At 37.6% G+C, this 19897-nt stretch overlaps 1 protein-coding gene across 13 annotated transcripts in view; it reads left to right on the top strand.

The window, feature by feature from the left end:
* The window catches only part of INPP4B (inositol polyphosphate-4-phosphatase type II B), a 971994-nt gene that overhangs the window by 423748 nt on the left and 528349 nt on the right, over positions 1–19897 (top strand). For all 13 annotated transcript variants that reach the window (XR_010317444.1, XM_064267536.1, XM_064267532.1 and 10 more), the window contains one exon: positions 6204–6270. The gene's annotated coding sequence lies outside the window, so the exon portion shown is untranslated. The remainder of the gene's footprint in view (positions 1–6203; positions 6271–19897) is intronic.

Here is a 19897-nt window from a genome sequence, read left to right as displayed (position 1 = left end):
AGAGCGACTGGGGTCCACTAAAGTCTTAATGAACGGAGACACAGGGCTTGGAGGCTCCAACCCCAACCCCAAGCACAGCTCCAGGAAAAATATCTGGTGTTACTTGTGGTACAGGAACTCCTGTACTGCTGATGCTGGGTCAGTGGTAGGTAGAGCCTCTGCTTCCCTCTGCCTCTAAGAGCTCTCAGAATAGATTACCAGAATGGATTCTGTGCAGTAGGTGCTTCTGAGCTGAAGCCTTGTACTATGGTATCTTACTAGAAAAGCCTAGGTCACACGCATGCCTCACCCTAGTTGCAAGGAATCCTGAGAAATGGATTTCTGACTTCTATCCTGGTAGAGTGTAAACTTGGAAGGTGGAACATTTTCCAAACATAGGAGAGAGTTTCAAAGCTTCTGGAGAGCCAAAGCCACTTCACAAAAGCAATTACTGCTAACTAGATTTTCTGGTAAGTGTAGGTTTTGTTTTTGTTCAGTAGTTATAATAATAAATATTAGAGTTGCAAAGATTAAGCACTTTTTATATGATAGGCATTGTGTTAGCACTCTGTGAATTATCTAATTATTAATTTAAAATAATAAGAACACTTGGAGATAGGCAATATCATTGCTATTTTCTCATTTTATAAATGAGGAAACAAGCTTAGAGAGGTTAAGTAACTTGCTCAAGGTGATATAGTTAAAGAGTGGTGAAAATGGGAGTTGACTCTGAGTCTTGCCTGTGATGTTACACAATAGTCACCGATGAGATTAAAACCAGTTGCCTTTGAGGCATCATGACTTATGGTAACCCTGACTCATGATGATCCCATGTATGTTCGACTAAAACTGTTTTCAACGGCTGATTTTTCAGAAGTTGTTGCTGTAAAAAAATTAGCATAGCACACTTATGAAAATACCTCACGAGGGGGGTGTGGTTGGCAAACAGACATAGAAGGCACATGTTATTTGTGTAAAAATGTGGTACTTCCCAAGAACAGATATACAGAATTGGAATTAATAGGTCAAATGCTATGAAACATTTTTAAGCCAATATCATGCTTTTATTTACTTTAATGATAAAGAAACAAATTTATTAATTCAGCTAGTAAATATTATGTTTTAATGGGTGGTAAAATGAACACCTTGTGCTAACTGTAACCCATTAACCTGTTGCTGTCGAATTAATTCCGACTCACAGTGGCCCTAAAGGACAGAGTAAAACTGCTCCATAGGGCTTCCAAGGAGCTGCTGGTGGATTCAAACTGTCAGCCTTTTGGTTAGCAGCCGCGCTCTTAACCGCTGCGCCAGCAAGGATCCAACTATGCGTAGCGAGAATGTTGCCTAGATACTCAAGTACAGGGTATGAACACTTTTAGAGCTATTAGTACGTTTTGTTAAATTCTTTTCCACAGAGAATCCAAATTACATACTCTTGGGGATGTATGAAAGTGGCATTCAAAGCAATAGCAAAGTGCAATGAAATATGAAAGTTTGTTCTTCCGTGACAGAATTATTCATCATTGTTTTAGTGGGTATTTCCTTAATAACTAGCGAGGTTGAACTTTTTTCCATATGTTCATTAATGAGTTGTTATTTCATTGTGAATTATCCTTTGAATACTTCTCATTTGGGTATTTAGTATTTGTATAAAATAGATTTTGGTGCATTTCATTTGTTGCAAGTCATTTTATATCTGCCTTTGCCTCCTTCCCCTTATTGTTAAGCATGTGGAATTTCTGCATTTTACCCTAACCCAATTCACCAGGCTTTTTCTATGTAATTCTTTCTATGACTTATAAACTTCAGAAGTAGACTTGATCTCTCCAAAAAAGGTGATAAATGCTCAATTCCACGTTTACTTTTGTATTGGGCTTTATTTCTATTTACTTCTATAGTACATCCGGAATTTATATCTATGTCTAGTGGATGTATTTGATTTTGTTCCAAAAAACTCGACAATTATCTCAACATCATTTATTAATTCCTTTTCTTCTCATTAATTTTTGGTGGTTATCTCATCATACACTGAATTTAAATTCCCATTGCATATGCATCTATAAAATATTATGCCCATTTGTATCAATTTCTATTGTAATGAATATGGGTATTAATCTTTTTTTTTTCCTCCCACCAAATATTGTGAGGACAAAAAATGTATTGTCTCTTTACTAACTAGTATAGTGCTTGGCATATGACAGCCATTAAAAATTCGTTGAATGAATAAATGTGTAAAATAAGTTGTTTCTGGGATACTTGTATTTCCCACTAATCTGTGTACCAATTCCTGGGCCAGTTCTCCATTGTCTTCAAAGTTGTGTTACAGTAATATGTTTTATCACTAGATAGACCAAACCCTCTGGTTAAAGTTTGTATTTTCTTTATGATCCTCAGCTTTTTCTGCAAATGAATTTTAGAAAAAATCGACAGGCTTGAAAATTAGGCCCATTGGAATTTTTATTGGAATTACCCTAAAAAGTATAAATTATTTTGGGAAGAATTGATATTTGTAGTATTCATATTTTTGCTATAGCTCCTTATTTCTTTTCATAGCTTGTCTATTTTTCCTTACTAAGCTACTTGTAAATAATTTATTGATTTTGATGTTACTGTTGTCATAGTTCAAGTGGTTGTTGCTATTGGGAGTTGCATCTATTGTTTTAAAAGTCACTATTTATTGCTATTATATAGAAAAGTTATTGATCATTATATATTTACATTATATTCTGAGACTTTTCTTGGAATATTTTATTGGTTCTAATAGACATTTTTGATAGCTTTTTGGTTGACCTAAAGGCCATGTTGAGTCTCATTGCCAACCAAATTCTAGATTGCCTTTACAATAAAGGATGGGACTTGAGGAACAAAAGTAAGATTTTAAAAACCTGCTTTGGGAAACAGGATTGGTTGGTTTATATTTATTTTAGAGGCAGGTTATTGGAAGAGATTCTAATAACTATAAATCATTGGTAAAATAGGCATTTAAATGCTGAATTTTTTATGAGAAAATGTATGAGTTTTTCAGGACCCCATGAGTATCTCCATACTTCACAATTCCCTTACATTCATAAGCAGTTCTCTCTAAATTCCACCCCTCTCAGCTTCTGCCTCTGGCATAATATCCCCAAACCTCTCGCTGCTAGGGGCCCTTAACTTGGTAATACCTGAGCTGTCTGGGGTCACCAACAAGGCATCTCAAGCCTAGCTTTCTTCCAAGGGTCTACATGGAAAAGAAGGAGTCAGCTTGACTTTAGCTGTATGTCCATCACTCCAGGGGCCTGGAGTAGGTGAGACAGGATATGAGTGATGAAAGCCTCATTCAGGGCCACAAAGAAATGGGCATAGGGACCAAAGAAGGAACCAGTCTCTGTGGTATAAGGTGAAAGCCCGGTAGAGGTCACTCCAACTTTTTTTTTTCCTCGAATATTCCACGTTTTAATCTAGATCAATAATGTTCAATTCTGTTTAACATCCAGAAGTTGTTTAAAATAGAATTTAGTGTTTTCTACTTAAAGAAAACATTTGTCCCAATTAAGAAAAATATCCTATTAAGTCATTTATTGTGAAAGTAATGGTAACTATTAAATAAGGCTTTTTGTTTGTATTAACTCTCTAGGGTGTTTATTTAAGGTGACTATACACTTCAGGGGGTTTGGGTAAATATTGTTTTTGCTATATCATGTGTACTAACTCATCGTGAATAACACCGTAATAGGGACAAAACAAGTCTGAAAGGCTCAGGCTCACATAACACATTTGATGGTTTTGCATCATAAACAGTTGCTTTTTGGCTTGCACGATTATCCAGTTTACATTCGATATGCTTCATCATCATTGTGAGGCAGTGCCTCTCCTCTCTATGGCTCACTTGTATTTTTTTATATACGTCAAGTACCAGTTTGGACATTATGGACCATGTGAGATTGCGATGTCTTCTGTAAAACCACACTGAGTTTGCAAGGTAGACTCAGTACCTTTGCAGATATAATGACACCTAAAATATCAAGAGGAGACGTGCAATCTCCTCTGGTGATAAAGATAGGACACTTCTATCCACTATGTATACAATACAGCACAATGCATAGCTTTAGGTGGATTTGAAAAAGGTAAGAAAATGCATTACACTTTTGTTCAAGTGTTAGAATAAAGCTACTATCATGATACCTAATGACAATGACTAATTAGAAAAAAAAGTGGGTGTTTTTGCAAAGCCTACCTGAATAAAAGCTTGATAAAGCAAACTTACGATTTTTCTATTTTTCTGTTTTGTGTTTAGAAATCAATAGAGGGTTTGTGTTTTCCTTGACAGTAACGGAATGACTCGATTCTTATGATTTTCTCCTAACACTTACCTTAAAGCAACCCTGTATGTATTAGATTCAGACATGAGAAATTTTAAGAAAAAATTTGTATTCCTCAAATTAAGTAAGGTCTGATATGATTTAAAGCTTACACTTTGTAGTTCAATTTTCCCATGTTAGAAAAAATACATGAGAATGAAGGGAGATATATGGGAATATGAGTGAGAAATCTCATGTTATATCTGAATTAATAGGGCCACTGGAATAAAGTTCGTTTTGAACAAAGTACAGTGGTTAAAGAACGACTTTAAGTCCTATAAATAAGAGTTTTTACTCTCTTTTTAACAAATAAAAGGATATTTTTATAATTGATATTAAATTTATTATATGAAATTTATCATCCCTGATAACAAACTTAGAAAAAGAACCATGTGGCATTTTTATTGATATACTTACCAAATAACATATAACTTTTTTTTTTTTAATAAGCAACATAACATTGGTAAAATGGCAGTTATTATTGTCATCAGGTGCCCCATAGCGACCCTGTGTACAACAAAATGAAACACTGCCTGGTCCTGCACCATCCTCACAATTCTTTTTATGTTTGAGCCCATCAGGTAAAATGCCTAAGGGTTCAAATTCAAATACTGACACTTAAACGAGCTAGGGGACTCTGGTTGGGTTATCTCACTTTTCTTTGCCAATTTCTATAAAATGTGCACAGTAATAGTACCTACCTCATATGGCAGTTGTGTTAGAGGTCTCAAAGTTCACCTACCAGAGTCAATGATTTGCTAGAAGGACTAGCAGGGCTAGAACATCTGTAGTGAAAATATACTGATTAAAATCAGCAAAGGGAAAAGCCTCATGGAGCAAAGCCAGGAGACACCAGGCACAGTCTTACAGGGGACTCACAATGGAGTCACATGAGACTCTCTTAATTTTCTCAGCAACAATTTGTGACAATGTGTGTGAAGTGTTGCCAACCAGGGATGCTCACCTGAGCCTTAGTGTCCAGGGTTTTAATTGGGGTCAGTCACGTAGGCATGCAGTGCCCTCATGACAGACCTCAACTACTCAGACTGCAGCCTTCTCCTCCACCCCCAACCCGCCAAGCAAAAATAGGCGTTCCCATAAATTGCGTTGTTAGCATTCCCATTAATTACATTGTTAGCATAAAGTCATCTGGTTAAACTGGTACAGCATGACTCAAGGCCTCAGGCATACAAAAACAGATGTTCACCGTAAGTGCAGTGTTACCAAGGTCTCAGGTATACAAAAACACTTTTATTAGGCAGAATATTCCATGGGCTCAGACACGGAGATTGCTAGTCCTGGAGACAGGCTTTTTCTTTGGAATTTTCAGGGTGTGAACAATCCAGGCCTGCTGAGTTAACCTTTTCTTGTCCAGTGATTATGAAGAAAAAGTGAGCTAATCCATGTAAATTAGAATAGTTCCTGGCATGTGTAAGCAATAAATAGGGGTCAGTATAATTTCTTCTAATAGAGCTCAGTGAGCTGAATGAAACAGAGTGCCATATTTTTATGCATATAACGCACATTTTCTACAAATTTTTGCCAACCACAACCTCCCCGATAGATATTTTTGTGAGTGCTGCTATGACAGTTTTTTTACATGTTGTTGTAAAAAAATTATCATACCACACTTGTGAAAATATCTCACGAGGGGATGGCACAATTTAAACAAATGTAGAAGGTGCACTTTTTTGTGTACAGTATGTGCAATAAGGAATAGAGACAAGAAATAGATATCCTCTGTGGAGCCTATGATAATAAGTTCCCAAGTTTGCAATGATGGGCATTACAACCATATTAAATATTTTAGCTAGGGACACTTTAGGAAGAGAAGTTCCCACAGAGACACCAAATCCTAACATTTTGTCCTTTTGTCCTTTACAGGGCTCTGAAACCAGCAAAGCAATAATCAAAGAGCAGAGCTGTTTTGAGGAATACAACGATAAAGCAGGTACGAAAGTGATTTTCACTGATTAACACATAATGTTCATTTAGATCAATGCTTAATTCAAGCTTAATAACCTCCATTATTAAAAAAAAATTTTTTTTAAATGCCAATTTGATCTCTTTGGGTATGTGTGACTGCATAGTATAGATGGCCAATCATATCCTAAAGAGAAATTAATTTCTAGGTATATATTAAATTAATCATGAAGATTTTATTCAGCTAGGCCAAGTCTAGACAGACATGTGAAGGGATTAATTAATAATTATTATTTATTATTAACTTAACAGATATTCATCAACGGGCCAATTATATGACAGACATTCATCTATAAGGTGTTTGCTGATTTTACAGAATTAAACAAACACTCATGGTGAATCCTTTCCTCAAGGAGCTTACAGTGGGAAAGACATAGAATAATAAGAAATATGAACATATAAATAGAATCTTTGATAAATGCTATAAAGAGAAAGAGCAGGGTTCTGTGACAGAAAGTATTAGGGGACAAGGAGAAATGTACTGTAGATTGATTGGATAAAATGAAACAAAAAAAAAGAAACCCATTGCCATCAAGCCAATTCCAACTCATAGTGACCCTATAGGACAGAACAGAACTACCCCAAAGGGTTTCCAAGAAGTGCCTGGTGGATTCGAACTGCCAACTTTTTGGTTAGCAGCTGAACTCTTGACCACTACACCACCAGGTTTTCTGGGAGATGATATTTAAACTAAGACCAGAAGTGTGAGGAAAAGAGTGCAGGCAGATTGAACAGCATTGATTACAGAAAATAATTGAAAAAAGGACAGTATGACTGAAGCAAAGTCACAGAGGTGGAGGCATAAGATGGAGCTGGAAATATGAGAACTGTCCCGGTCACAGAGGGCATTGATATCCAAGGTAAGGTGCCTTCAAAACACCTTCACATGGCTGCTTTCTGCCCTTGACATTTCTGTATGATATCATTCAATCTTTTCTCCTGGTCCTCTGAATATAAATATTCTCATATCTACCACCCTACCCCTAACCCTTGCCATCTCCTGTTGGGAGTACAGTGTAAATGACTTTAACCGTGCAGAGGTGTTCTCAGTGTATTCATTCCTCTGAACACTAATTTAAAATATGTTCTATATAAAATTGTGGTAGCAAAATTCTGAATACTGCAACACTCAGGAGCTTCATGAGCATATTAACATAGGCTATGAGAAGTTCTACAGACGTGTGTGTATGTGTGTGTGTGCAAATTTCTGTGTATTTGTTTAACTTGATCTTTCTCAGCACTATTTTCTTGGGTTAGGAAATATTTTAAAGGCTTCTATTTTAGAAATAAACACTTTAAGAGATTCCTCTTACTGCTGAGGCTGGGCTACTTTTATGTAATGACCTATTTGATTGCTATGCACATTAAATAAAGAGAATTTTTGAGAATCTAGATAATTTCAGCCCCCCCCCCCAAAATAAAAACCATCTGCTTCAGTGGTTTAGCTTTTTCAGGCAAAAGATTATTCTTGACCTGAATTATACAGTTAATCACTTCAAATATTGATTATACTTCACATGTGAAAATACAGCTTTAGGTACCAATAAGCAGCACTGGGGTACTTAGCATACTAAATAATTTTCAATATCATCATTAGTAATATTTGCTCTCTTAAATCAAGCAGACAAAAGAGAACCACAAGAAATAATATTCACATCTGGGATTTTCTGGATCATATTCCTTTATTTTTTAAATTGTATTTTTTAAATTGGGCCGGTGTGTCCATTTGGTGTCATTTTGTTTTATGGGCCTGTCTAATCTTTGAACTATAAAGGTATCTATCTGGGGGCCATACTTTCAGGGTTTCTCCAGTCTTTGTCAGACCAGTAAGCCTGGTCTTTTGTGTGTGTGTGCGTGTGTGTAAGCTTCAATTTTTCTCTACATTTTTCTCCTGTCTGGGACCCTCCATTGTGATCCCTGTCAGAGCAGTCAGTGGTGGTAGCCCAGCACCATCTAGTTGTGCTGGACTCAGTCTGGTGGAGGCCGTGGTGGTTGTGATCCGTTAGTCCTCTGGACAAACCTTCCCTTTGTGCCTTTAGTTTCCTTTGTTCCACCTTGCTCCAAACAGGGTGAGACCAGTGGAGTATCTTAGATGGCGACTCACAAGCTTTTAAGATCCCAGACACTACTCACCAAATGTAGAATGTACAACATTTTCTTTATAAACTACATTATGCCTATTAAGCTAGATGTTACCCGAGACCACGGTCCCTACAGTCTCCAGCACGGTAATTTGGTCCCTCAGTGAGTTTGGATGTGTCTATGGAGCTTCCATGACCTTGCCTTGGAAAAATTGTGCTGGCTTGCCCAGTATTGTGTAGCCTTACTCTTCATCAAATTTACCACTTACCTATTGTCTAGTTAATATTTTTCCCTCTCCACCCTTCCTCTGCCTCGTAACCATCTAAGATTATTTCTTTTCATGTGTAAATCTTTTTATGAGTTTTTATAGTAGTGGTTTCATGCAATGTTTATCCTTTTGTGATTGACTTTATTCAATCAGCTTAATGCCCTCCAGATTCATCCATGTTGTGAGATGCTTCCCGGATTCATCATTGTTTTTTATCATTGTGTAGTATTCCATTGTGTATATGTACCATAGTTCGTTTAACCATTCATCTGTTGATGGGCATCTTGGTTGTTTCCACATTTTTGCTATTGTGAACAATGCTGCCATGAACATGGCTGTGCATATGTTTATTCCTGTGACAGCTCTTATCTTCTCTAGGCTCAACTCTTTTGTTGAGTTTCTTTCTAGATGTCCTGGCTTTTACTGAGAGTGGTGTGTTGAAGTCTCCTACTGTTATTGTGGAACTGTGAATTTCTCTTTTCAGTGCTGTTAGAGTTTGTTTTGTGTATTTTGGAGATCTGTCATTGCATGCGTAAGTATTTATTATGATTATGTCTTCATGGTGGATTGTCCCTTTAATCATCATATAATGCCCTTCTTTGTCTTTTATGGAGCATTTTGTTTTAAAGCCTATTTTATCTGAGATTAGTATTGCCAGTCCTGCTCTTTTTTCGTAACTGTTTGCTTGATATATTTTTTCTATCCTTTGATTTTTAATAGATTTATGTCTTTTTTCTAAGGTGTGTCTCTTGTAGACAGCATATTGTTGGGTCCTGGTTTTTTATCCATTCTGCCACTCTCCATCTCTTTATGGTTTCATTTAATCCGTTCACGTTCAGTGTGATTATTGATAGGTGTGAGTTTATTGCTGTCATTTTGTAGTTTTTATTTTTTTGTGGTGTGTGTGTGGCACTGACATTTTCTTTGTTCCTTTTACTCTTTTGTGCTGAATTCCTTTTGTTTGTGTGTTTTTTGTTTTTGTTGTTTTTATAGATTTTGTGTTTACTGAGACTTTATGTTTTTTTTCTTTATTTTGATGAGTAGGTTGGTTAACTTTGTGGTTACCTTCAAATTTATACCTATCTTCTTAAATTTAAACAAGTCTTTTATTACTTGATAATGCCTTGATTTCTCCTTTTGAAAGCTCTATACCTACACCACTTATTCCCTCTTTTATTTTTCTGGCATTGTTGTCATTTACAGATTTGACATCTCTGGTTCCCTGTTGTAAATATTTTAGTTTTGTTTTATCCTTGAGAGTTCATTATCTAGGTTGGTATCTGGCTAATGATATCTTAATGTGCTAAATTCAAGTTGTTTTCTGATGTCGTTGGTTCTGTAACCGAAGTACTTCTTTTAATAATTCTTCTAAGTTTAGTTTGGTTTTTATGTGTTCCCTTAATTTCTGTTTATCTGGAAATGTCCTAATTTTGCCACCATATTTGAGTGAGAGTTTTGCATGATATATTATTCTTGGTTGGCAGTTTTTTTCTTTCAAGATTTTATATATGTCATCCCATTGCATTCTTGCCTGTATGGTTTCTGCAGAGTGATCAGAGCTTAGTCTTATGTTTCTGTTTTGTATGTGGCTTTTATTTTTTTCAAGCTGCTCTCAGGAACCTTTGTCTTTGGTTTTAGTGAGTGTGATTATGATATTACTTGATAGGGAATTCAGAACTCTAATATTCAGTGTTCTTCAACAGATGAAAGAAAATGCAGACAAAAATAAGGAAAAAATAGACAAAATCATTGAAAAGACAGACAAAACAATGGATGAAATCAGGAAAATAATACAGGGACAAAATGTCAAAATAAATAAACAACTAGAAATCATACAAAAACAGCAATTTGAAATCCAGAAGATAAACAAGATTTCAGAAACGGAGAGTGCAATAGAAGGTTTTTAGGAACAAACTTGAAACAATGGAAGACAGGATTGGCATAATTGAAGACAAATACTTGGAATAGACCTTGTTTAAGGAAAAATCAGAAAGAACAAAGAAAATTGAAGAAACCCTGAGAATGATGTGGGATACAATCAAAAGTGAAAATATGCCTGTGACTGGAGACCTAGAACAGGGGAGTAAACGGAAATTACAAAGAGGGTCATTGAAGATTTGCTGATAAAAAACTTTCCTAATATCATGAAAGGCAAAAAGCTGACTATTCAAGAAGCTCAACGAATCCCATATAGGATCCCATACGCCCTGTCTTCAGTCCTTTGTGGCTCGGGTCCAAGATGATGAATCCGGGTGGCGGTGACCTGGTATTTCTCCAGCCAAGTGACAGTGGCCCCTTAGCAAGCTGTGGAGGCCTCCTACAGGGAAGAAGCATGGGAGGTGAGAAACCAGGTGGTATTCCTGGTTACCGGGTGCTGTGTCTCCCATTGGGAGCTCCGTGAGGTTGCTTTCCCATACTCCCTGTTTGAGTTCTCTGGTGGCTGTAGCCAAAGGTCGTGAATCCAGCCACATTAGCTGGTATGGGACCTCCACTCCATAGCTCTCCTCATTCTCTGTTCTCTGTCAGTTTCTTATTCCATTCAGTGCTTGATAGAGTTCTTTATTCTTTCATTTGGTACTTAGGGCTTTAGGATTGATGTTTGCATATGTTTTACTTGGTTTTTTAAGTCTTTGCTGCAAAGGGACAGCAAGGTGCTTCTGTCTAGAGCACGATGTTTGCTCCACCTCTGAATCATATTCCTTTCCATTGAAAATACTTATTTTGCTTTATTTGTAAACTTCTCATGATCTAGACTCCTACAAATAGTATGAAAGCAAATGACTTGTGCAACTGCTCTAACACCTAAAGAATGATTAGATCTTATATAAAATGTGGAGATTTTGCATTTGCAGTGATGAAAGTCTCAAGGACCCAGAGTACTAATTATCCTGTACTTATTCCAGATGAGAGGTTCCCAGCATCTGTATTGGAAAGGGCACTGACGTTTTAGACCAATTCACTATCTTTCAATGAAGTTAACCAAAACCAAAAACCAAACCCATTGCCTTAAAGTCAGTTTTTGACTCATGAAGACCCCATGTGTTACAGAGTAGAACTGCTCCATAGAGTTTTCTTGGCAGTAATCTTTACAGATGCAGGTTTATAGACCTCTTCCTCAATTCCTCTGTGTGGGTTTAAGCCACCAATCTTGAGGTTAGTTGTCAAGTGCAAACTATTTGCTCCACCAGGGATTTTCAATGGAGTTAACTATTATAAAAGAAGAAGAAAAATCATGAAAAATTCCCTAAGGTTTCATAATTTAGAAACAAAAACCTTGTTTAATCCTCAAAAAGAAAAGGGATGGCTGCCCTTAAATTATAATAGAACTGTGTCTCAAATTTGGAACCTAGTTAGAAATATTAATTGAAAATGCTATTAAAATAATGAAAGAAAGAAAAGAAAAAAAGATCAACACAGAAGCATAAAAGTAGGGAGAAAAAAAGAAATGGTAGTATTCTGCCCAGGTCAAATAATCACCTATCTTAAAATGAGTTAGCCTTTGGGAAACATGTCATCTGGCACCTAATTGAACTTTACTGTTTCCTCTTTTGAGTAATATTTATCAACCAGATGAGGACTCTTTTTATCTCAGCAAATTGTAATTTTCGGTGATTACATTTTGCTCAGTGTGAAAAAAATGTTTTAAACTTTTGAAACCTAGGTTCGTTTCCCAGTTCCTTAATTTGTCTCCTGTGTGATGATGAACAAATTTCCTAGCAATTCTTATCTTATCTATTTCTAAAATGAGATTTTCAAATCCCTTTTCACAGTGTGGTGTCTATCTCATTTCTTGCCTGACTTATGTGGTGACTGGTACGTAGTAGCAGATCTACACATATTAGTTCTAGGAAGGAAGGAAAGAACAGAAGGAAAAAGGGAGGGATAAAGGAAGTAAAAAGGAAAGAAGGGTACATTAGAAAATACATAGAATAATATCTAGCACAGGTTGTTGCAAATACTAATCATTCAGAAAGAGCTTATTGATTCTTAACACTAATGTCTAAAACAGACTTATTAATCCTTTTATTTAAACTATTTTTTTTCTTTCTGGCTGATATTATGGATTCTGCTATCCAGATTATAATATTCATTTACAGGCACAGTGACATACTAATTTTCAATTTCACACAGCTCTTTGTATGCTGCTAGGCATAATCCCCAATTAATATTTGATTAATTATATAAAACTATGAACTAACAGTCCCAGGAAGAAAAACCAAATTGTCCTGTTTCTTTGTTTATATACACCATATCATTGGAGGCAGGAATGGTGATGCCTCCCTGTGAATTATTTCATTCAATTAAAGTGAACCTGCACCCTTGTTGCTTCTACATACACATTCTCCTCATCAGATGGGCCAGTTTTCTGCTATTTATGCATATCCCATAATTTTAGCTTTTTGTCTATGCTTCCATTTTTCCCTCCATTTATACATTCCTTTCTCTTTTGCTTTTCTCTCTTTCTTTTCCATCTCACTCTTCCTCTTCCTTCCTTTTATTTGTCCCCACATTTTTTATTGTTATAGCATTGAACAAAACTTACACTCTGAGAGGCGGGGCCAAGATGGCGGACTAGGTGGACGCTACCACGGATCCCTCTTGCAACAAAGACTCGGAAAAACAAGTGAATCAATCACATACATAACAATCTACGAACTCAGAACAACAAACACAGACTTAGAGACGGAGAACGAACAAATACGGGCAGACAGCGATTGTTTTCAGAACCAGGAGCCAGCGTACCAGGCAGGTGACCTTCGGAGCCCGATCTGGGGCAGAGCCCAGAGGGGCAGACGGCACAGACAAGGGGCCCAGCCCTACACCCCGAACTCATCCCGGGAGGGAGCCTAGCTGGTTGGCGTGGGCAGCGTAGCGGCACAGCCGGTAGGAGAAGCACCCGGGAGGCAGTGACTGATCTTGGAGTGGGGAGAGCAGCGTCCCAGCCGGGGAGCCGTCCCGCCGGGAGTTTGGCGGGAAGCGGGCGTGGCGCAAGCGTGGGGATCAGCTATATTTCCTTAAAGCGACCCCGGGGGTGGGCCCAGCCGATCGTGCGGGTGACGCCCACTCAGTTCGCGTGAGCGGTGCGGCGCACCGGAGGGAGAAGTCCCCGGGAGGAAGTGACTGGTCTTGGAGCGGGCAGAGCAGCGTCCCCCCGCTGGGATTGTGGCGGGCGCGGGCAGAGCATGAGCGCGGGGGACCAGTTATATTTCCCTGAATTGACCCCGGGGGCGGGCCCAGCCGTTCGTGCGGGCACGCCCACCCAGTTCGCGCGAGCAGAGCGGCGCGCCGGAGGGAGAAGTCCCCGAGAGGAAGTGACTGGTCTCGGAACGGGGAGAGCAGTGTCCCAGCCGGGGAGCCGTCCCACCGGGATATTGGCAGGCGCGAGCGGAGCGTGAACGCGGGAATCAGCTCTATATTCTGAGGTGCTACACTCCTAGCTCTCTGATCCCTCCCCAACCCTCCCCAGGCGGCTCCATTACCATCCGAATACCCTGAGCCAGAGGGAGAATTCAGAGAGGGATCTGACTGCATTTTTTTTTAGCTGATTACCTGGAAAAACTAGTTTCCTAGTGATGGCTCGGAGACAGCAGTCCATATCAAACCACATAAAGAAACAGACCATGACAGCTTCTCCAACCCCCCAAACAAAAGAATCAAAATCTTTCCCAAATGAAGATATAATCCTGGAATTATCAGATACAGAATATAAAAAACTAATTTACAGAATGCTTAAAGACATCACAAATGAAATTAGGCTAACTGCAGAAAAAGCCAAGGAACACACTGATAAAACTGTTGAAGAACTCAAGAAGATTATTCAAGAACATAGTGGAAAAATTAATAAGTTGCAAGAATCCATAGAGAGACAGCATTTAGAAATCCAAAAGATTAACAATAAAATTACAGAACTAGACAACGTAATAGGAAGTCAGAGGAGCAGACTCGAGCAATTAGAATGTAGACTGGGACTTCTGGAGGACCAGGGAAACAACACCAACATAGCTGAAAAAAAATCAGATAAAAGAATTAAAAAAAATGAAGAAACCCTAAGAATCATGTGGGACTCTATCAAGAAGGATAACTTGCGAGTGATTGGAGTCCCAGAACAGGGAGGGGGAACAGAAAACACAGAGAAAATAGTTGAAGAACTCCTGACACAAAACTTCCCTGACATCATGAAAGACGAAAGGATATCTATCCAACATGCTCATCGAACCCCATTTAAGATTGATCCAAAAAGAAAAACACCGAAACATATTATCATCAAACTTGCCAAAACCAAAGACAAACAGAAAATTTTAAAAGCAGCTAGGGAGAAAAGAAAGGTTTCCTTCAAGGGAGAATCAATAAGAATAAGTTCAGACTACTCAGCAGAAACCATGCAGGCAAGAAGGGAATGGGACGACATATACAGAACACTGAAGGAGAAAAACTGCCAGCCAAGGATCATATATCCAGCAAAACTCTCTCTGAAATATGAAGGAGAAATTAAGATATTTACAGATAAACACAAGTTTAGAGAATTTGCAAAAACTAAACCAAGACTGCAAGAAATGCTAAAGGAGATTGTTTGGCCTGATGACCAATAATATCAGGTACCAGCACAATACAAGGTCACAAAACAGAATGTCCTGATATCAACGCAACTCAAATAGGGAAAGCACAAAAACAAACAAATTAAGATTAATTCTAAAAAATAAATAAACAAAATAATACACATAACAGGGAATCATGGAAATCAATAGATAAACGATCACAATAATCAAAAAGAGGGACTAAATATAGGAGGCATTGAACTGCCAGATGGAGAGTGATACAAGGCGATATAGAACGATACAAGTTAGGTTTTTACTTAGAAAAATAGGGGTAAATAACAAGGTAACCACAAAAAGGAATATGAATTCCATAACTCAAGAAAAAAGCCAAGAAAAACATAACGACTCAGCTAAAATAAAGTTAAACATTATGAAAATGAGGATCTCACAATCTGCTAAGAAAAACGTCTCAGCACAAAAAAGTATGTGGAAAAATGAAATGGCCAACAACTCACATGAAAAGGCATCAAAATGACAGCGCTAAAAACTTATTTATCTATAATTACGCTGAATGTAAATGGACTAAATGCATCAATAAAGAGACAGAGAGTCACGGACTGGATAAAGAAACACGATCCATCTATATGCTGCCTACAAGAGACACACCTTAGACTTAGAGACACAAACAAACTAAAACTCAAAGGACGGAAAAAAATATATCAAGCAAATAATAAGCAAAAAAGAAGAGGAGCAGCCATATTAATTTCTGACAAAATAGACTTTAGACTTAAATCCACCACAAAGGATAAAGAAGGACACTATATAATGATAAAAGGGACAATTGATCAGGAAGACATAACCATATTAAATATTTATGCACCCAATGACAGGGCTGCAAGGTACATAAATCAAATTTTAACAGAATTGAAAAGTGAGATAGACACCTCCACATTTATAGTAGGAGACTTCAACACACCACTTTCGGAGAAGGACAGGACATCCAGTAAGAAGCTCAATAGAGACACGGAAGACCTACTTACAACAATCAACCAACTTGACCTCATTGACTTATACAGAACTCTTCACCCAACTGCTACAAAATATACTTTTTTTTCTAGTGCACATGGAACATGCTCTAGAATAGACCACATATTAGGTCATAAAACAAATCTTTGCAGAATCCAAAACATCGAAATATTACAAAGCATCTTCTCAGACCACAAGGCAATGAAGCTAGAAATCAATAACAGAAAAACTAGGGAAAAGAAATCAAATACTTGGAAAATGGACAATACCCTCCTGAAAAAAGACTGGGTTATAGAAGACATCAAGAAGGGAATAAGGAAATTCTTAGAAAGCAACGAGAATGAAAATACTTCCTATCAAAACCTCTGGGACACAGCAAAAGCAGTGCTCAGAGGCCAATTTATATCGATAAATGCACACATACAAAAAGAAGAAAGAGCCAAAATCAGAGAACTCTCCCGACAACTTGAACAAATAGAAAGTGAACAACAAAAGAACCCATCAGGCACCAGAAGAAAACAAATAATAAAAATTAGAGCTGAACTAAATGAATTAGAGAACAGAAAAACAATTGAAAGAATTAACAAAGCCAAAAGCTGGTTCTTTGAAAAAATTAACAAAATTGATAAACCATTGGCTAGACTGACTAAAGAAAAACAGGAAAGGAAACAAATAACCCGAATAAGAAACGAGAAGGACCACATCACAACAGAGCCAAATGAAATTAAAACAATCATTTCAGATTACTACGAAAAATTGTACTCTAACAAATTTGCAAACCTAGAAGAAATGGATAAATTCTTGGAAAAATACTACCTACCTAAACTAACACATTCAGAAGTAGAACAACTAAATAGACCCATAACAAAAAAAAGAGATTGAAACGGTAATCAAAAAACTTCCAACAAAAAAAAGTCCTGGCCCAGACGGCTTCACTCCAGAGTTCTACTAAACCTTCAGAGAAGACTTAACACCACTACTACTGAAGGTATTTCAAAGCATAGAAAATGATGGAATACTACCCAACTCATTCTATGAAGCTACCATCTCCCTGATACCAAAACCAGGTAAAGACATTACAAGAAAAGAAAATTATAGACCTATATCCCTCATGAACATAGATGCAAAAATCCTCAACAAAATTCTAGCCAATAGAATCCAACAACACATCAAAAAAATAATTCACCATGATCAAGTGGGATTTATACCAGGTATGCAAGGCTGGTTTAATATCAGAAAAACCATTAATGTAATCCATCACATGAACAAAACAAAAGATAAAAACCACATGATCTTATCAATAGATGCAGAAAAGGCATTTGACAAAGTCCAACACCCATTTATGATAAAAACTCTTACCAAAATAGGAATTGAAGGAAAATTCCTCAACATAATAAAGGGCATCTATGCAAAGCCAACAGCTAATATCACTCTAAATGGAGAGAACCTGAAAGCATTTCCCTTGAGAACACGAACCAGACAAGGGTGCCCTTTATCACCGCTCTTATTCAACATTGTACTTGAAGTCCTAGCCAGGGCAATTAGGCTAGACAAAGAAATAAAGGGTATCCAGATTGGCAAGGAGGAAGTAAAGCTATCACTATTTGCAGATGACATGATCGTATACATGGAAAACCCTAAGGAATCCTCCAGAAAACTACTGAAGCTAATAGAAGAGTTTGGCAGAGTCTCAGGTTATAAAATAAACATACAAAAATCGCTTGGATTCCTCTACATCAACAAAAAGAACATTGAAGAGGAAATAACCACATCAATACCATTCACAGTAGCCCCCAAGAAGATAAAATACTTAGGAATAAATCTTACCAAGGATGTAAAAGACCTATACAAAGAAAACTATAAAATTCTGCTATAAGAAATTTAAAAGGACATACTTAAGTGGAAAAACATACCCTGCTCATGGATAGGAAGACTTGACATAGTAAAAATGTCTATTCTACCAAAAGCCCTCTATACATATAACGCACTTCCAATCCAAATACCAATGTCATATTTTAAGGGGATAGAGAAACAAATCACTAATTTCATATGGAAGGGAAAGAACCCCCGGATAAGCAAAGCATTACTGAAAAAGAAGAAGAAAGTGGAAGGCCTCACTCTACCTGATTTCAGAACCTGTTATACAGCTACAGTAGTCAAAACAGCCTGGTACTGGTACAACAACAGGCACATAGACCAGTGGAACAGAATTGAGAACCCAGATATAAATCCATCCATGTATGAGCAGCTGATATTTGACAAAGGACCAGTGTCAGTCAATTGGGGAAATGATAGTCTTTTTAACAAATGGTGCTGGCATACCTGGATATCCATTTGCAAAAGAATGAAACAGGACCCATACCTCACACCATGCACAAAAACTAACTCCAAGTGGATCAAAGACCTAAACATAAAGACTAAAGCGATAAAGATCATGGAAGAAAAAATAGGGACAACCCTAGGAGCCCTAATACAGGGCATAAACAGAATACAAAACATTACCAAAAATGATGAAGAGAAACCCGATAACTGGGAGCTCCTAAAAATCAAACACTTATGCTCATCTAAAGACTTCACCAAAAGAGTAAAAAGACCACCTACAGACTGGGAAAGAATTTTCAGCTATGACATCTCCGACCAGCGCCTGATCTCTAAAATCTACATGATTCTGTCAAAACTCAACCACAAAAAGACAAACAACCCAATCAAGAAGTGGGCAAAGGATATGAACACACATTTCACTAAAGAAGATATTCAGGCAGCCAACAGACACATGAGAAAATGCTCCCGATCATTAGCCATTAGAGAAATGCAAATTAAAACTACGATGAGATTCCATCTCACACCAACAAGGCTGGCATTAATCCAAAAAACACAAAATAATAAATGTTGGAGAGGCTGCGGAGAGATTGGAACTCTCATACACTGCTGGTGGGATTGTAAAATGGTACAACCACTTTGGAAATCCATCTGGCGTTATCTCAAACAGTTAGAAATAGAACTACCATACAACCCAGAAATCCCACCCCTCGGAATATACCCTAGAGATACAAGAGCCCTCACACAAACAGATATATGCACACCCATGTTTATTGCAGCTCTGTTTACAATAGCAAAAAGCTGGAAGCAACCAAGGTGTCCGTCAACGGATGAATGGGTAAATAAATTGTGGTATATTTACACAATGGAATACTACGCATCGATAAAGAACAGTGACGAATATCTGAAACATTTCATAACATGGAGGAATCTGGAAGGCATTATGCTGAGCGAAATGAGTCAGAGGCAAAAGGACAAATATTGTATAAGACCACTATTATAAGATCTTGAGAAATAGAAAAAACAGAGAAGAACACATACTTTTGTGGTTACAAAGGGGGGAGGGAGGGAGAGAGGGAGAGGGTTTTTTATTGATCAATTAGTAGATAAGAACTGCTTTGGGTGAAGGGAAAGACAACACTCAATACAAGGAAGGTCAGTCTAATTGGACTGGACTAAAAGCAAAGAGGTTTCCGGGATAAAATGAAAGCTTCAAAGGTCAGCGGAGCAGGGGCTGGGGTCTGGGGAACATGGTTTGAGGGGACTTCTAAGTCAATGGGCAAAACAATTCTATTATGAAAACATTCTGCATCCCACTTTGAAATGTGGCGTCTGGAGTCCTAAATGCCAACAAGCGGCCATCT

This window comes from Loxodonta africana, chromosome 13 (genome assembly GCF_030014295.1).
Source record: "Loxodonta africana isolate mLoxAfr1 chromosome 13, mLoxAfr1.hap2, whole genome shotgun sequence".
Lineage (NCBI taxonomy): Eukaryota > Metazoa > Chordata > Mammalia > Proboscidea > Elephantidae > Loxodonta > Loxodonta africana.
The sequence above is the reverse complement of the archived record's forward strand: the minus strand, read 5'-3'. Positions and strand labels throughout refer to the sequence as shown.